Here is a 5,018-nt window from a genome sequence, read left to right on the forward strand (position 1 = left end):
GATGACCTACTTTTAACATCTTAAATTTAGGTACTCATTTCTTTGTGTTGCTATTCTTTTTGTGTTTGATTTTTACAACTTTTTAATTAAGGTTTTTTACATACACGTTTATATTATTACACATATATACAATAAACTACTATAGCAAGAAAGACCATGGCACAATCAGGAATTATATAAATGTTACATTCTTAATGTTTTGGCTATTTGTATTTGACAGCCTTGAAGAAAACATCTTTCCTATCTTGGTTAATCTAAAATTCTGAATGTAATTCAATATCTATAACATCTCATCATTATCAATTTAAAACATCTATCTAGACCTAAAAACATCCTAACTCTTAAACAACTAAACTTAATTGTAAAACTAAACTATCAGGTCTTCAACCCCATCAGAGATTTGAGAAGGAATAAAATTAATTACCTGAGAATACAGAGAGTGCAGGTTAGCAGCTTCCCAAGTGAGAAGATGAAGAGACAGTTTGCTACCTGAGCAGTCACCCAAAACTCTCTAAAACATTGAAGCATCATCTTCTGAACCAATATATCTGACAGATATATCTGTGAAGCAGGAACTATTAAGGATTTGCTTACCCTCTCTTGGCAGAGTTTGGCCATCGACTCTGCCTGCATCCAAGCTTGCCCATTTTAGGCAAAATTCTGTCTGTGGTATCCTTTTTAAATTTAGTTTGATTCCTTCATAGTATCCACCTTTCCTAACAGGTAAATCAGTTATTAGTATGCCAGAAATTTGATGTGAAAGGTATGCACCTAAATGCACTGAAATATTTGTTCTTCAATATGCGAAAGTTTTTTCTTTAGTTAGGTCAATATGGAGGAGTGTATGTGTTTGAGAAAAACAAAACTCTTAAAAATTTAGTGAGAAAAATCTAGAAAGTCCTTACATGGTCAGAGGTGATTACAAGATGACAGCAAACAGGAAAGGAGATGATACAGATTCTATGATCACTATGAAACGTAGCACTCTGCACTTCAGATATGCTACACAGGTCTGGGTCCTGAAAAAGTTTCCTACATAAGTTCCTCAAATATAGGTATGTCAGAGAAGCAATAATTCTAGATTGTTCTAGAAATGTGATAGTAGAAACAGATCATGAATAACTGTCTAGATAGTTCAATTATATTTCCAAGTCAGAGAAATTGTCATTCATAATTCAACTCTTAATTTTTCTGTTATCTACACATGGAGATCAAACTTTAATAAATTAAATAAACACCATTGATGACCTTTTAATACATTAGAGGTTTTAAGACTATAGTAGACATTTATGGATTCATTTAATAAACATGTTTTTTAATTTATAAATACTATGAAAGCAAGTGTGTATTTTTGCTTCATAATGCTAAAATAGATTGACTATTTATCATAGAATGAAATTATTGTAACCTACAATGAGGCGCACACAGACATTGCATATGCTCATCATGTTGAGAGAATCAAAGAGCCTGACCTGCAATTGCCCTGGTAGTGTTGTTCTGAAGTGTGAAGGATGCAAAAATTTAAGTAAAGTATACAGTTTCATAAAAGTTACAAGAGAGGTAAACAATAGTCGAAGGAAACCGAAAGAGAGAAATAATAGTAATTACCAATAGTTTAAGGAGCCACAAACATGGAGCTAAAGACTAAACATGAGATTCGACCACAGACCAACTGAGCCAGAAGATCCAGTGGCAAATTTTGTCAATCTATGCTTGATCAAGCCCATAAGCTATTCTGATGCAAGCTTAAAGTATGTAGCCACTGGGCTATATAATGACATTACCATATAACTTAACACTATGGAGTTACGGAAAGGAATGCTACAGCTCTATAGTATGGTGACAGGTATCTGCAAAGTATGCTGCTGAATATAAAAAATAATTGCCGTCAGTCAAATTCTACCCTGTATGTATTTAAGATGTATACACATTTGCATATGCTTGGTATATGTCTAGATGGGTGAGGTATCTTTTTCTTTATAGCTTCATAGTACTTTCCTATCACAATCACAGGTTCATACTTCATTACAACCTGTTTCCTATTTTAGCTTACACTGAGATTGTTTGCATCCTGACTGAACAGAGACTCAAATAACAGGTCACAGATAAAGATCAGGGTGAGTGGACGGTGTCCAGTGGGAGCCCATCATTTACTTTTCCAGTAGCATTATGAAAACTATATCCTCTGGAGAGAATGAACGCAAGGTCTTCACAATGGCAGAATGGTGGGAAGTTCACGTTAGTCAGTCCACTTGGAGTGATTTTTAGAGTCCTGTTCCATTCTTTTTTGAGGAGGAGTGAGGTTGAGTTTATATTCTAGTCGCCTTCTAAAGGCCATATCTCTAATAGCATTGTCTGTGAAACTACTATTGTCTGTGGATTGCAACTGTTGTAGAAATGTTTTTTTTTACTTTTATTTTTAACATTTTGTACATGCGTATAGTATGTTTTGATCAAGGCATCTTCCATCTACCATCCCTCATTTATTTCCCTCCTCTTCCTAGTTTCTTCCCTTTCCCTCACTGCTGTTCCCCCCCAATGTGTTCTTTTTCAAAACCACTGAGTTCATGTAGTGCTGTCAGTACGCACATGGCTGTGGAGGCACCTACTGAATCATTGGTAGCCTCCAAAAGTCCACAACCTTGAAGAAAACTGAAATTCTTTCTCCCCAAAACTGTCAATTGCAACGAATGTCTTAGACAGAAGCGGGGCTTAATGAACTCCTCTCCTGTTTATGCTATTACTTTTGTCCTTATACCAAGTTTTCAATTTTTTAAAGTTTAGGTTTATTTTATGCCTATGAATATTTTGCCTACCTGTATATATGTGCACAATGTGTGTGACTAGTGCCTTTGTGGCGAGGCCAAGAAATCTTTGCTTGACAAAGTTCCAGTGCCTGGATACCACGGATTGATCCTGACTACAGAAGTTCCTGTTAGAGGCTTCTCACCAAAGGCTAGAATTGAACATTAGTAAAAGCTGATACCAATAAAAACTAATAAAGTCATTGATTCCCTGGGAAAATACAGCTATGCAGAAAATTTGAGTCATTCATAAAACTTATTCAGATTTATTAGTAAATTAATGTATGAATTCAAATTCATTACTAAACTATCAACAAACAATTCTGGTAAATGATTTAGAGGATTTTAGAAGAATTAATAAAGAAGAAAATTTTAGGGGAACTTTGAAGGCTGACAACCTATAATCAAAATCATTAGGCCCTCATGCTCAGTTTTGGAAACAAGGAACTAGTTTAAAAAGAAAAGAGATCCTGACGATGCCATTATCAACAGACCTTGGTGCCTACCTAGAGGCAAAAGAAAACAGTTTTAAAATTCTAAGTTTCCTTCACAGGATTATAATAAAGATAGAAATTGCATTGAAGTAAAAGTTTATGATGAGGTTGAAGGAAGACATTGGAAACAGTCCTAAAGTTCTAATAGTTTTCTATTCTTTACAAAACTACAGTAAAGATAGAAGTTGTGTTGATACAGAAGTTCAAGACAGAGTCACAGAGGCAGGCATGGTGTCTCAGTGAACTGCCTGCCCTTCTGAGCAAACGTGACAGGCCAGGACGATCCTGATGTTCTGGAAAGACAAAGGGACCTGCTGCTTTAAGTAAAAAAAAAAAAAGGGGGGGGGGCCACAAAATATTTTTAAGTGATAGCTAAAATAGGGAAAAGAAAGGATTAATTCAGGGTCAGGAAGACAAGTTTAGGGTACCAGGTGGAGGGATTGATCTTTGGTCTATTAATCATATGCCAACTTAAAACAAAAATCAAACAGAGTTGCTTTGTTTAATGCCTTTAGTAACTGCAAGGCTTTACGATCCCAATCATAAGGAAGAAAGTTTTCAGATTTTATCCTAAAAGTTCATTTTTAGTTCTCAGGAAATTTGCTGTTTGCTCACTTTGTTTTCTTTGTTCCTATATACTTATGTAACCAAAAAGATTTCAAGCTGTGTAATCAATGATTAAAATTTGTAAGGAAATGATTTTGTGTACAAATAAAGCTTACAAGAGATATAAGTTGTCAGAGTAGGTAAAGCTATCTAGGCTTCCTCTCTGTCCCGCCTCTCAACAAAAGAATTGAATGGTGTCCCTCGTCTGATTCTTCTTTCCCTCGTTGCACTTACATACACCCTTCTTCAGGGCCCAATCCTCACCCGGAGCTGGACTCCGGCACCTTTGGGAGTTTTAGAAGGGTGCCAGATGCCCTGGAACTGAGTTACAGATGATCATGCTCACCATGTTGATGCTGGGAATCAAACTTTGGTTCCCTGAAAGGGCAGTAAATGTTCTTGGTTTCTGAGCTATCTCTTCAGCTCCCTGCTCTCAGAAGAGTTTTTTGTTTTGTTTGTTTAATGAATAGTTTTTTAAAAATAAGATATGCCTAAAATATGGTTGAAAAATTGAAAGAAAGAAAATAGTAGTAGAATATAATAAAATAGGTATGAAAAGTAAGTCGGTACCAAGAATAGATATTAGACTTTAAATAAGAGCATTTAGGCACAGAGATGAAGACATTAGGTATCTTATGGTAAACATTCCATTTAAAGAAGATTGACAGTAGTTCAAAATGAGCATATCCATAACATATGTTTAAGAATTGGAGTGACAAAGTCATCAACATAGTTGGAAATTTGATGATGTCTTGAAATTTCATTAGGTAAAAGAGCTAAAGTATCAAATTACATAAATTTGAATAGCAAAATTAACAGCACTGACTCAGGGGGCATAGCAGGAGATAATTATTTTTCAACATGCGTTATTTACAATAATAATAATAATATCTCACAAAGGGCAAGAAGCTTGTCACACCAAACTTTTGGGAACTGCTACCAAATATTAGTCACTGCAGACTATATTAAAATTTAATGAAAATTAATGTTTTAAACATATGGAATCATAAATATCTCAGGAGTTAAAAGGACTTCATAGAAAAATTAAATATACCAAAATATAAAAATTAATGTTTTAAATGTTTTCTATATATGGAAAGATGCAAATATCTCT

Source organism: Acomys russatus, chromosome 32 (genome assembly GCF_903995435.1).
Source record: "Acomys russatus chromosome 32, mAcoRus1.1, whole genome shotgun sequence".
Taxonomy (NCBI): Eukaryota; Metazoa; Chordata; class Mammalia; order Rodentia; family Muridae; genus Acomys; species Acomys russatus.